Source organism: Tribolium castaneum, chromosome 6 (genome assembly GCF_031307605.1).
Source record: "Tribolium castaneum strain GA2 chromosome 6, icTriCast1.1, whole genome shotgun sequence".
Classification (NCBI taxonomy): domain Eukaryota; kingdom Metazoa; phylum Arthropoda; class Insecta; order Coleoptera; family Tenebrionidae; genus Tribolium; species Tribolium castaneum.
In genome coordinates, this window is record NC_087399.1 from 2,266,455 (window position 1) to 2,281,181 (window position 14,727).

The 14,727-nt window shown below is 31.4% G+C and overlaps 1 protein-coding gene across 2 annotated transcripts in view; it reads left to right on the plus strand.

The window, feature by feature from the left end:
- The first annotated feature begins 353 nt into the window (after window positions 1-353).
- The window catches only part of Pgant9 (Polypeptide N-Acetylgalactosaminyltransferase 9), a 97,133-nt gene continuing 82,759 nt past the window's right edge, over window positions 354-14,727 (plus strand). Inside the window, exon 1 of one of the 2 annotated variants that reach the window (XM_064357266.1) lies at window positions 354-513. The gene's annotated coding sequence lies outside the window, so the exon portion shown is untranslated. The remainder of the gene's footprint in view (window positions 514-14,727) is intronic. The other variant, XM_064357265.1, reaches the window with a different exon arrangement.

Below are 14,727 nucleotides of genomic sequence, written 5' to 3' on the forward strand. Positions count from 1 at the left end.
CTTCAATACCTACCATTAATTTGATTTTGCTAACTTAATTTTGAGCTCACGAGCCGCCACTGCTAGTTTAATAGTCCACACTGTATCTGAGAAATGGCATGTCAAATTTGACATTTGCGTAACCATGGTAACGACGATATACCGTCCGGGTGAAGCACCGACCTACGTTTTTGTTTTTTTTTTTGAGTAACGGTACTGAGTTATGAGTACTGAACGTCCGGTGTAATCTGTCGGCGATCGTTGACATTTATTGAGAGTATTAAAATCGTCGAAACGGAGTTTGATGGCCAGCTCACCTGAATAAATTACCTTTATAAATAAGAAAAATCCATATTTGGGCTAAGTCCACGCATGCTCCACGTCCATGTGGAGGGGCGTGAGTGCATTCATGGAATTATCAGCCGGTTGTCAACACAGCCAGTTGCGGACTCGGCGTCGCCTCGTGAGTGTTGTCGACGACGAAACGGCGCGTTGGTGGTGTGCTTTGTTGGGAAGTTGCGGACTGGGCACCAGGTGAGCGATTTTTTGCAAAAAACTGAGACACAGAGGGCGCCACCAACTACCGTCCTGGCTGTAACAGGAACGGCTTGCCCTCAAACGTACGGTCCGAGGTTAAGACTGATGGATGGGCCCCCTTTGAGATTTATTAGTTAATTACTGCCTCCAGCCACAAATGATCATTCCCCCTAATTGACACACTCGACAAAGGAGCGTGTCTCCGATGTGAGACGATACTATTAATTAATTCGCTTCCTCGACATGAAATTATCTCGGGTTTCACACGACAGTGAGAATTTTGTGTTTTTTTTTTGTTTGTTTGTTTGGTGAAGATGTGTAATGAGATTTCTCTCAGTTGCGAAATGAAATTTTTACAAGATTCGAATTCAGCGCTTGGGAATGACAAATGTCACGAACACGTGACCGAGGCGCGAATTTTTCACATAATCGAAATTCCAATCATTTTGCATTTCCTGGTGTCATTTGACGGTACAATGTGTCAATATTTGTGTTACCCAGCAACGGATAAACAAAAATGACAGTTGATTACTAGATGTTGAAACTGAAATATTATTATTAAATATATTGACGCTAAACGCACAATAAACTTTCTTGATGGGTTTTTAAAGTCTGTTTCTTCAATTCTTATCCTTGACCTTTCCAAATTCATACAGCTTTCCGATATTAAAAACCAATTTGTGGTTTGTGCACATGAAAGCAAAGTAACGTCTTTGTAAGGTCTTACTTTATGAATATTTTACTGAGAAATAACTACAAAAAATAGATACAATGATACAAAAAACTATAGATACATACAGCTAAATAATACTGGTAAAAAATAAGAAACATCTACCTTTATTTCTTTAATCTGTGTTGAAAATAATAATAATAATAATAAATAAACATTTTATGAATGAATTTCTGTTTCGAAAGCTGGTTATTTATAATTATAATTTAAATTTAATGTACAGTCGAACAATATGAAAATGACGCCTCAATAAACTAGTCCCAGCTATGGATAGATTTAGTTCTAAGATTAATTCTTTTAGGAGTCAATTTACAGAAAGCGAAATTAAAATTTAATTCTCAATTAAAGTAAGTCGAATTAAGTTGTCATTTATTTTGCATTGGACAAACGTCAAGTTAAATTAAATGTAATAGAAAGTCGGCAATTTTTTATGTTTATTTTTATTTATCAATGTTTGAAAATTATTATTTCCACATGATACTTAACATAAAATGATTCAAATCTAATTTGTTTAGATGTCAAACATAAAAAAACATTTGAGTTGTTACTACTAAAGCGTAAATAAGTTGAAACTGTTTAATAGCAACTAGTTAAAAATATGTAAGTTTTTTTTTTATAAATTAATTTTTTAAATAAATTTTTATAGATTAATTAAAATATTATTGTTTTACATAAAATTAAGTTTAAAATAAACAAAGCCTATGTGGTACAAAAATTATGTTTTTTACATTAATAATAATTTGTCTTTCTTGCTTGCAGTTGAAGGTTCGGTTTATTGAGGCATCATTTTCACATTGTTCGACTGTACTTATTTAGAATGTGTATACAGGGTGTATAAAATACGCGAATAAACTTTTCAGTACACTCTAACACTCTAAGAGCCGGTTTACAGAAAGCGAAATTAAGATTTAATTCCAAATTAAACTAATTCGAATTAAGTTGCCATTTAAAATGAATTGACAAATGTCAAGTTAATCGCGATTAAAATTTAATTGCAATTAAAATGTTCTGTAAATCGGCTCTTAAACTCTAAAAAAGTGAAGATTTTTTTCTTCTTAATTTTTTAAAATATTTTTAATCGGTGATAAAATGAACAAAGAGATTAAGTTTCTCTACTCTTTTACCTAAACGGGACTGAAAATTATTTATAATAATTCTGAGCAATATTTTTTTAACTTGAAATTTTATATCCAGAAAGATAAAAAAAAGTTCTGATTTCATAGTAAAAAAAAACATAAAAAAATAGAAGTACGGAGAAAACACTCAAGGACTGTTTTAATTATGTTGATAATTTTGTTAAAATGGATGAATTTTTTTATTACATTTTGAGAGATGTTCTGAAACATTTTAAATACCTATAACGTTCCTGAGGAGAAATTATGCGCTATTTTGTACACACGCTGCATATTTTAATTTGCACTTGTTTACAAATTAGTTAGAAAGAATAATAGTAGCAGTATGAAGAAAATATAAGACAAAAAAAATTTATTTGATCGAAATAAAAGGCCTCATATACTAGGTGATTCAGTTTTGCCCGCGGTTTGATCGCTAATGAGCGGTATTTTTTGGTGTCTCGCTGCAATAAGGGGTTTAGATAATTTATCGCCAGTATTTTAAGTCCGAGCTATTCTCCGAGTTAAAACAGTCACGTAATGCGAGCTGGAGAGGAATAGCATGTAATTAACCTAATTTAAATTGCAAATTTCGATTGGTAACTCGTATTGCCAAAAAAGCCGGTTCCGAGTGCTGGCTGATGTTTCATCTGTTGTTTATAACCGAAAAAACCTGAATTGTGAACTCGACGAAATATAAAACTTTTCATTTTCGAGCAAAACAGCGGAAAGAATCTTAATGAGGAAATGTTTCTTTGTGTTTGAAAAATTTGCTGCAACAATGAGAAACGTTAAAAGCAGGGACGTTGTTTTTTCCAACAGACACCGAATTGAATTAAAATGTAAAAGATTGAATTTGGAAAGTGAAACTTTGAGATGAGTCCGTGTCTTTGAAGCGGTATCAGTGTCGAAAAGTTTTGAATAAACTGCAGGCGTCTGAGCCGATTGAGACCAAGCAATTACAATTTGGAAATTGAATTTCGAAGACGAAAAAACGGTCCGACTTGTGCGATTGCAATCTTGTTATAGATCACTTCACCTTTTCTCTCTAATTGTTCCATTCCGCGTACAGCCACTTCCCGATTAAAGTGGACTCAAAAATGTAACAATCTTAAATATTTCCTTTGTATCGCGCCGAGAGAAAGACTCTCCACAACAAGAAGTGTAAATAAAAGTTCTCGTTTGTTGAGTGCATGGCACAAATTATCTGAAAAAGTCTTCGTCTCGTGCTTTTTGCCAGTAATTAGCGACATGCACGAGTGCCATTTCTTGCAAGCGAATCAAATTAGGAGATAAATTCTGATGATTTTTTAACACATTACGCGCACGACTTGCACAAATAGAGCAATTTTCGCGCATTTGCATTTTAAGCCGAAAATTACTCAAATCCCCAGTTTTTAAACCCACGATTTTTACTACAAAGTTTTTAACAACGTCGAACCAGACCGTTTTTTAATCCAGTTATTTTACAAATTCGGTTTAGGTCGAATTCCAGGGTAAAATTGAATATCAAAAGGCGTTGAATTGAACGTGTTGGAAATTTAGTCAAAATTGTACGGTACGCCACTGGGATAAAATTGTGTAAGTAAACAAGCTGATACAAAAAAAACTTGCAAAAAACACGATTTGCCACTGAAATATCTACTGTTTTTTATCGACGCTCACTAATAATAGATAAGGCCAGTGTGTCAGTGTGTTTTTGCGGTGTTGTGTCTGAACTTGGTGCCGTGTTTTGTGTCGAGAAAATTTCCAGAATAATAACTTTCTAAGGGCCTTAACAACAATATACAGGGTGTTCCGTCTAAACCCCACATTAGAAATATTGAAGGTTGGTCTAAAAATGTGTTTACTTTATGAGAATTTGCAAAAAATAATATCATAATTTTGTGATTCATTTGCGTAATAATTGAGTTTCTGCTGATTAAACGCTTAGAAAAGTTAAATTTTAATAAGATTTAATGAAAACAGATAGAAAAACTTGATTTTTGGTCTAAAAACTTGCTTAAATTCTTAGAATTTGCAAAAACAGTATTAGAAAAGGTAAATTTTTGGTCATTTTTGACTAAATTTAGTGATTTTTTGGTTTTATTTTAATAAAAACTGATAGAAAAGCTTGATTTTTGGTCTAAAACGGGGTTTAAATTCTCAGAATCTTTCAAAATAATATTATTTTTGACATAATTCTGTGTTCTATTGGCTTACTTTTTAAGAAAATTTGAGCAATAATTGAGTTTTTTCTGAATAAACGCTTAAAAAAGTTAATTTTTTTGTCATTTTTGACTAAATTTGGTGATTTTTTGCTTCTATTTTAATAACAACTGATAGAAAAGCTTGATTTTTGGTCTAAAAACGGGCTTAAATTTTCAGAATTTTTTAAAATAATATTATTTTTGACATAATTCTGTGTTCTATTGGCTTATTTTTTAAGAAATTTCGTGCAATCATTGAGTTTTTTTTCTGAATAAACTTATAGAAAAAGTAAAGTTTTGGTCATTTTCGACTAAATTTGGTGTTTTTTTTTCTAGGTTAATAAAAACAGGGGAAAAAACTTGGTTTTGGTCTAAAAACGTGTTTAAATCTTTAGAATTTGCGAAAATAATGTTATTTTTGACTTAACTCTGTGATTTTTTCTCTCACCTTTTTAAGAAATTTTGGGCAATAATTGAGTTTTTTGAATAAACGTTTAGAAAAGGTAAATTTTGGGTCATTTTTGACTAAATTTGGTGATTTTTTGGTTCTATTTTAATAAAAACTGATAGAAAAGCTTGTTTTTTGTTCTAAAAACGGGTTTAAATTCTCAGAATTTGCAAAATAATAGAATTTTTGACATAATTCTGTCTTCCATTGGCTTACTTTTTAAGAAATTTTGCTCAATTATTGAGTTTTTTGCTGAATAAACGCTCAGAAAAGTAAAATTTTTGATCATTTTTGACTAAATTTGGTGATTTTTTGGTTCTATTTTAATAAAAATTAATAGAAAAGCTTGATTTTTTTTCTAAAAACTGGTTTAAATTCTCAGAAATTGCAAAATAATATTATTTTTGACATAATTCCGTCTTCTATTGGCTTACTTTTTAAGAAATTTTGCTCAATTATTGAGTTTTTTGCTGAATAAACGCTCAGAAAAGTAAAATTTTTGGTCATTTTTGACTAAATTTGGTGATTTTTTGGTTGTATTTTAATAAAAATTAATAGAAAAGCTTGATTTTTTTTCTAAAAACTGGTTTAAATTCTCAGAAATTGCAAAATAATATTATTTTTGACATAATTCCGTCTTCTATTGGCTGACTTTTTAAGAAATTTTTCTCAATTATTGAGTTTTTTTGCTGAATAAACTTATAGAAAAAGTAAAGTTTTTGTCATTTTTGACTAAATTTTTTTTCTAGGCTAATAAAAACAGGGGAAAAAACTTGTTTTTGGTCTAAAAACTGAAAAATTGCTTAATAAACGCTTAGAAAAGGTAAATTTTTGGTCATTTTTGACCAAGTTTTGTGATTTCTTGGTTTTATTCTAATAAAAACAGATACAAGAACTTGATTTTTGGTCTGAAAACGGGTTTAAATCCTTAGAACTTCCAAAAATAATGTCATTTTTGACATAATTCTGTGATTTAGCACAACAATTAAGTTTTTGTTGAATAAACAACTTATAGAAAAGGTGAAGTTTTAGACATTTTCGACCAAAAAAAAATTTATTGACCATTTTTTATATATTTTATTATAATATATATATTATTTTATATATATTTATATATATTTTGTTCTTAGGTTTCTTGAGTCTTGTAAGTAACCTAAGAACAACATCCAGTTGTAAAAAAACTATTTTATTTATCATTTTTTTTAAAATAACCAAAAAATGCGCTTTCGCGTTTTCGATTTGGATGAGCTTGTAACCGTTGACCCCGTTAATTAATGCAGAACAACACGATCGCGCAAAGAAAGGAAATCAGCTCGGCCTTGTTAACATTCGCCTTTGTTCAGTATTTTTCTTCTCGCGATCAATTTTAATTATCGTCAGTGGTTGTGCATCGTTAATCCGGGGATGAGTGAGGTTCCGTGTCCGCCGAATGAAGAAGGAAGCAACTCCACGTGACCCCAGCACGGGCAAAGTGATTGGTAATCCGTCGACGACGCTACTGTCAAGAGTCGTTGAATCGATAGGAATGTAACGTCTCCTGCGAGGTCGGAGGAGGCACGTGGTCTGTGTTTTTCTTTCTTTCACCTGACAAACGATTGAAATGGACAATTATGCGACGAGACACGGCCGGATTATTGGCCCGGATCCGACGCGATATGGGATCGGAGACAAATCCGGGAAGACAACGACGACGAGACGTGGATGGAATCATAACAATGGGGGCGGAAAAACGGCGAATGCCATCGATTGGGGGACTTGGTGCCGGGACCTGTTGCCCTGGAGAAGGCTTAAAGCGCTGGATAAGGTGCTTAGACTTTTGTACTGTTGTTGGCTTTCAATTTTCAATAAAATTTAATCCATGTTTAAAGGCTTTTTGTTTTACCTACAATACCTCCAACGCATTAAAATCGAGAGAATTTCTTAATAAGAAATTACACGATTGAAGATCGCAAACATTAAAAAAATTCATCTCACTTTACGTTATTATTAGCCATTTTATAGTGGAAAATTTTATTCAACAAAAAAATTCATAACTCGAAAACTAAAAGTCGTAGAGCAATGCGGTTTGTTCCATTGAATTCTACGGCTTATATTACATAATATATCAATTTTTCACAAGAATTAAAAAATTAAAATTTTTTGTCTAAATTTAGGGTAGTCATTTATCATAGTGAAAAATTTTATTCATTAAAAAAATTCATAACTCGAAAACTAAAAGTCATAGAGCAATGCGGTTTGTTCCATTGAATTCAGCGGTTCATTTTCTGTATTATACCAACTTTTCACGAGATTTAAAATTTTCAATTTTTTTGCTTAAATTTCCTGAGTAATAACACTTAGTACCTTCAAAGAGATGAAAAAAAAAATTTTTTTAAACTCACTCCAGCAAATTTTTATTAACTTCTATATGTCTTAACAACCCACTAAAGTTGTTGAATGTCCACAAAAAGTCCATATGTTCAATTTTTTGATGTTTGATTTTTTCAATTTTCGTCGCAATTTTTGTTGGTTTTGGGTACCCGGAACATTTCTCGAGCAATAGCTCCGGAACTATTAGAGATAACCCCATGAAGTATATTATCGTTGGAAAGCCCTTTAAATTATCTATTTTTTTCAAAAAAGATTATTGTTCTCCGACTAATAGTTTTCGAGCAAATTGCTGCTAAATGCAAAAATTGGTAAAATTTTAAAAAATTCATAACTAAAAAACTGTTGGGAATTTGGCAATTTTGTCGATGCCAATCGATTCCCCGGATCATTTTGCATAGGTTTGGATCAAAACAGTTCCACTTTTTACAATAGTTTAGCCGTAAATGAAAAAATAAAAAAAATTAAAAAAAAGTTAACACCCCCCCCTTAAAATCGGTCAATTTTTAAAGTGGCTCAAAATCAAATGAAACCGATTCTATCTTATAGATTTTGATGTGCTCTTTACGATGGAACAAACCGTTTTCTTCTAGCTCTTTTAGTTTGGCCGTAATCGGCGTTTGAAAATTGAAATTTTTTTGCGAGATATCGCCTTGAGTCCTATGCCATTTTGTAGAGTTTTTTATTCCGGTTATCCTCCATTTTTCCGTTTCTCGATAGCTCTAATAGTTTCGCCGTAATTGGCGATTGAAAATTGAAAAAAAGTGAAAATGGAAACCTTTTTTTGCGTTTTTCTCGGAAACTGTAAGACTTAGAGCAACGAACAAAAAACTATCGGATAGCGCTTAATTTTATCTATTTTTTCGACTAAACCCGGAGCCGCTCCGGGCATCGGTTCCGGCTACAGAGGCGATCAAAGTTTTTCACTAAAAAAATTTATAAAAAAAAAACTAAAAGTCGTAGAGCATTGCGGTTTGTTCCATTGAATTCTACGGCTCATTTTACATATTGTATCAATTTTTCACAAGAATTAAAAATTTAAAATTTTTTGCCTAAATTTAGGGTAGCCATTTGTCATAGTGAAAAATTTTATTCAACAAGAAAATTCATAACTCGAAAACTAAAAGTCGTAGAGCAATGCGGTTTGTTCCATTGAATTCTACGGCTTATATTACATAGTATATCAATTTTTCACAAGAATTAAAAATTTAAAATTTTTTGTCTAAATTTAGGGTAGCCATTTATCATAGTGAAAAATTTTATTCATTAAAAAAAATTCATAACTCGAAAACTAAAAGTCATAGACCAATGCGGTTTGTTCCATTGAATTCAGCGGTTCATTTTCTGTATTATACCAACTTTTCACGAGATTTAAAATTTTCAATTTTTTTGCTTAAATTTCCTGAGTAATAACACTTAGTACCTTCAAAGAGATGAAAAAAAAATTTTTTTTAAACTCACTCCAGCAAATTTTTATTAACTTCTATATGTCTTAACAACCCACTAAAGTTGTTGAATGTCCACAAAAAGTCCATATGTTCAATTTTTTGATGTTTGATTTTTTCAATTTTCGTCGCAATTTTTGTTGGTTTTGGGTACCTGGAACATTTCTCGAGCAATAGCTCCGGAACTATTAGAGATAACCCCATGAAGTATATTATCGTTGGAAAGCCCTTTAAATTATCTATTTTTTTCAAAAAAGATTATTGTTCTTCGACTAATAGTTTTCGAGCAAATTGCTGCTAAATGCAAAAATTGGTAAAATTTTAAAAAATTCATAACTAAAAAACTGTTGGGAATTTGGCAATTTTGTCGATGCCAATCGATTCCCCGGATCATTTTGCATAGGTTTGGATCAAAACAGTTCCACTTTTTACAATAGTTTAGCCGTAAATGAAAAAATAAAAAAAATTAAAAAAAAGTTAACACCCCCCCCTTAAAATCGGTCAATTTTTAAAGTGGCTCAAAATCAAATGAAACCGATTCTATCTTATAGATTTTGATGTGCTCTTTACGATGGAACAAACCGTTTTCTTCTAGCTCTTTTAGTTTGGCCGTAATCGGCGTTTGAAAATTGAAATTTTTTTGCGAGATATCGCCTTGAGTCCTATGCCATTTTGTAGAGTTTTTTATTCCGGTTATCCTCCATTTTTCCGTTTCTCGATAGCTCTAATAGTTTCGCCGTAATTGGCGATTGAAAATTGAAAAAAAGTGAAAATGGAAACCTTTTTTTGCGTTTTTCTCGGAAACTGTAAGACTTAGAGCAACGAACAAAAAACTATCGGATAGCGCTTAATTTTATCTATTTTTTCGACTAAACCCGGAGCCGCTCCGGGCATCGGTTCCGGCTACAGAGGCGATCAAAGTTTTTCACTAAAAAAATTTATAAAAAAAAAACTAAAAGTCGTAGAGCATTGCGGTTTGTTCCATTGAATTCTACGGCTCATTTTACATATTGTATCAATTTTTCACAAGAATTAAAAATTTAAAATTTTTTGCCTAAATTTAGGGTAGCCATTTGTCATAGTGAAAAATTTTATTCAACAAGAAAATTCATAACTCGAAAACTAAAAGTCGTAGAGCAATGCGGTTTGTTCCATTGAATTCTACGGCTTATATTACATAGTATATCAATTTTTCACAAGAATTAAAAATTTAAAATTTTTTGTCTAAATTTAGGGTAGCCATTTATCATAGTGAAAAATTTTATTCATTAAAAAAAATTCATAACTCGAAAACTAAAAGTCATAGACCAATGCGGTTTGTTCCATTGAATTCAGCGGTTCATTTTCTGTATTATACCAACTTTTCACGAGATTTAAAATTTTCAATTTTTTTGCTTAAATTTCCTGAGTAATAACACTTAGTACCTTCAAAGAGATGAAAAAAAAATTTTTTTTAAACTCACTCCAGCAAATTTTTATTAACTTCTATATGTCTTAACAACCCACTAAAGTTGTTGAATGTCCACAAAAAGTCCATATGTTCAATTTTTTGATGTTTGATTTTTTCAATTTTCGTCGCAATTTTTGTTGGTTTTGGGTACCTGGAACATTTCTCGAGCAATAGCTCCGGAACTATTAGAGATAACCCCATGAAGTATATTATCGTTGGAAAGCCCTTTAAATTATCTATTTTTTTCAAAAAAGATTATTGTTCTTCGACTAATAGTTTTCGAGCAAATTGCTGCTAAATGCAAAAATTGGTAAAATTTTAAAAAATTCATAACTAAAAAACTGTTGGGAATTTGGCAATTTTGTCGATGCCAATCGATTCCCCGGATCATTTTGCATAGGTTTGGATCAAAACAGTTCCACTTTTTACAATAGTTTAGCCGTAAATGAAAAAATAAAAAAAATTAAAAAAAAGTTAACACCCCCCCCTTAAAATCGGTCAATTTTTAAAGTGGCTCAAAATCAAATGAAACCGATTCTATCTTATAGATTTTGATGTGCTCTTTACGATGGAATAAACCGTTTTCTTCTAGCTCTTTTAGTTTGGCCGTAATCGGCGTTTGAAAATTGAAATTTTTTTTGCGAGATATCGCCTTGAGTCGTATGCCATTTTGTAGAGTTTTTTATTCCGGTTATCCTCCATTTTTCCGTTTCTCGATAGCTCTAATAGTTTCGCCGTAATTGGCGATTGAAAATTGAAAAAAAGTGAAAATGGAAACCTTTTTTTGCGTTTTTCTCGGAAACTGTAAGACTTAGAGCAACGAACAAAAAACCATCGGATAGCGCTTAATTTTATCTATTTTTTCGACTAAACCCGGAGCCGCTCTGGGCATCGGTTCCGGCTACAGAGGCGATCAAAGTTTTTCACTAAAAAAATTTATAAAAAAAAAACTAAAAGTCGTAGAGCATTGCGGTTTGTTCCATTGAATTCTACGGCTCATTTTACATATTGTATCAATTTTTCACAAGAATTAAAAATTTAAAATTTTTTGCTTAAATTTAGGGTAGCCATTTGTCATAGTGAAAAATTTTATTCAACAAAAAAATTCATAACTCGAAAACTAAAAGTCGTAGAGCAATGCGGTTTGTTCCATTGAATTCTACGGCTTATATTACATAATATATCAATTTTTCACAAGAATTAAAAATTTAAAATTTTTTGTCTAAATTTAGGGTAGCCATTTATCATAGTGAAAAATTTTATTCATTAAAAAAAATTCATAACTCGAAAACTAAAAGTCATAGACCAATGCGGTTTGTTCCATTGAATTCAGCGGTTCATTTTCTGTATTATACCAACTTTTCACGAGATTTAAAATTTTCAATTTTTTTGCTTAAATTTCCTGAGTAATAACACTTAGTACCTTCAAAGAGATGAAAAAAAAATTTTTTTTAAACTCACTCCAGCAAATTTTTATTAACTTCTATATGTCTTAACAACCCACTAAAGTTGTTGAATGTCCACAAAAAGTCCATATGTTCAATTTTTTGATGTTTGATTTTTTCAATTTTCGTCGCAATTTTTGTTGGTTTTGGGTACCTGGAACATTTCTCGAGCAATAGCTCCGGAACTATTAGAGATAACCCCATGAAGTATATTATCGTTGGAAAGCCCTTTAAATTATCTATTTTTTTCAAAAAAGATTATTGTTCTTCGACTAATAGTTTTCGAGCAAATTGCTGCTAAATGCAAAAATTGGTAAAATTTTAAAAAATTCATAACTAAAAAACTGTTGGGAATTTGGCAATTTTGTCGATGCCAATCGATTCCCCGGATCATTTTGCATAGGTTTGGATCAAAACAGTTCCACTTTTTACAATAGTTTAGCCGTAAATGAAAAAATAAAAAAAATTAAAAAAAAGTTAACACCCCCCCCTTAAAATCGGTCAATTTTTAAAGTGGCTCAAAATCAAATGAAACCGATTCTATCTTATAGATTTTGATGTGCTCTTTACGATGGAATAAACCGTTTTCTTCTAGCTCTTTTAGTTTGGCCGTAATCGGCGTTTGAAAATTGAAATTTTTTTTGCGAGATATCGCCTTGAGTCGTATGCCATTTTGTAGAGTTTTTTATTCCGGTTATCCTCCATTTTTCCGTTTCTCGATAGCTCTAATAGTTTCGCCGTAATTGGCGATTGAAAATTGAAAAAAAGTGAAAATGGAAACCTTTTTTTGCGTTTTTCTCGGAAACTGTAAGACTTAGAGCAACGAACAAAAAACCATCGGATAGCGCTTAATTTTATCTATTTTTTCGACTAAACCCGGAGCCGCTCCGGGCATCGGTTCCGGCTACAGAGGCGATCAAAGTTTTTCACTAAAAAAATTTATAAAAAAAAAACTAAAAGTCGTAGAGCATTGCGGTTTGTTCCATTGAATTCTACGGCTCATTTTACATATTGTATCAATTTTTCACAAGAATTAAAAATTTAAAATTTTTTGCTTAAATTTAGGGTAGCCATTTGTCATAGTGAAAAATTTTATTCAACAAAAAAATTCATAACTCGAAAACTAAAAGTCGTAGAGCAATGCGGTTTGTTCCATTGAATTCTACGGCTTATATTACATAATATATCAATTTTTCACAAGAATTAAAAAATTAAAATTTTTTGTCTAAATTTAGGGTAGTCATTTATCATAGTGAAAAATTTTATTCATTAAAAAAATTCATAACTCGAAAACTAAAAGTCATAGAGCAATGCGGTTTGTTCCATTGAATTCAGCGGTTCATTTTCTGTATTATACCAACTTTTCACGAGATTTAAAATTTTCAATTTTTTTGCTTAAATTTCCTGAGTAATAACACTTAGTACCTTCAAAGAGATGAAAAAAAAAATTTTTTTAAACTCACTCCAGCAAATTTTTATTAACTTCTATATGTCTTAACAACCCACTAAAGTTGTTGAATGTCCACAAAAAGTCCATATGTTCAATTTTTTGATGTTTGATTTTTTCAATTTTCGTCGCAATTTTTGTTGGTTTTGGGTACCCGGAACATTTCTCGAGCAATAGCTCCGGAACTATTAGAGATAACCCCATGAAGTATATTATCGTTGGAAAGCCCTTTAAATTATCTATTTTTTTCAAAAAAGATTATTGTTCTCCGACTAATAGTTTTCGAGCAAATTGCTGCTAAATGCAAAAATTGGTAAAATTTTAAAAAATTCATAACTAAAAAACTGTTGGGAATTTGGCAATTTTGTCGATGCCAATCGATTCCCCGGATCATTTTGCATAGGTTTGGATCAAAACAGTTCCACTTTTTACAATAGTTTAGCCGTAAATGAGAAAATAAAAAAAATTAAAAAAAAGTTAACACCCCCCCCTTAAAATCGGTCAATTTTTAAACCGTCTTAAAATCAAATGAAACCTATTCTATCTTATAGAGTTTGATGTGCTCTTTACGATGGAACAAACCGTTTTCTTCTAGCTCTTTTAGTTTGGCCGTAATCGGCGTTTGAAAATTGAAAATTTTTTGCGAGATATCGCCTTGAGTCCTATGCCATTTTGTAGAGTTTTTTATTCCGGTTATCCTCCATTTTTCCGTTTCTCGATAGCTCTAATAGTTTCGCCGTAATTGGCGATTGAAAATTGAAAAAAAGTGAAAATGGAAACCTTTTTTTGCGTTTTTCTCGGAAACTGTAAGACTTAGAGCAACGAACAAAAAACCATCGGATAGCGCTTAATTTTATCTATTTTTTCGACCAAACCCGGAGCCGCTCCGGGCATCGGTTCCGGCTACAGAGGCGATCAAAGTTTTTCACTAAAAAAATTTATAAAAAAAAAAACTAAAAGTCGTAGAGCATTGCGGTTTGCTCCATTGAATTCTACGGCTCATTTTACATATTGTATCAATTTTTCACAAGAATTAAAAATTTAAAATTTTTTGCTTAAATTTAGGGTAGCCATTTGTCATAGTGAAAAATTTTATTCAACAAAAAAATTCATAACTCGAAAACTAAAAGTCGTAGAGCAATGCGGTTTGTTCCATTGAATTCAGCGGTTCATTTTCTGTATTATACCAATTTTTCACGAGATTTAAAATTTTCAATTTTTTTGCTTAAATTTCCTGAGTAATAACACTTAGTACCTTCAAAGAGATGAAAAAAAATTTTTTTAAACTCACTCCAGCAAATTTTTATGGACTTCTGCATGTCTTAACAACCCACTAAAGTTGTTAAAAGTCCACAAAAAGTCCAAATGTTTGATTTTTTGATGTTTGATTTTTTCAATTTTCGTCGCAGTTTTTGTCGGTTTTGGGTACCCGGAACATTTCTCGAGCAATAGCTCCGGAACTATTAGAGATAACCCCATGAAGTGTATTATCGTTGGAAAGCTCTTTAAATTATCTATTTTTTTCAAAAAAGATTATTGTTCTCCGACTAATAGTTTTCGAGCAAATTGCTGATAAAT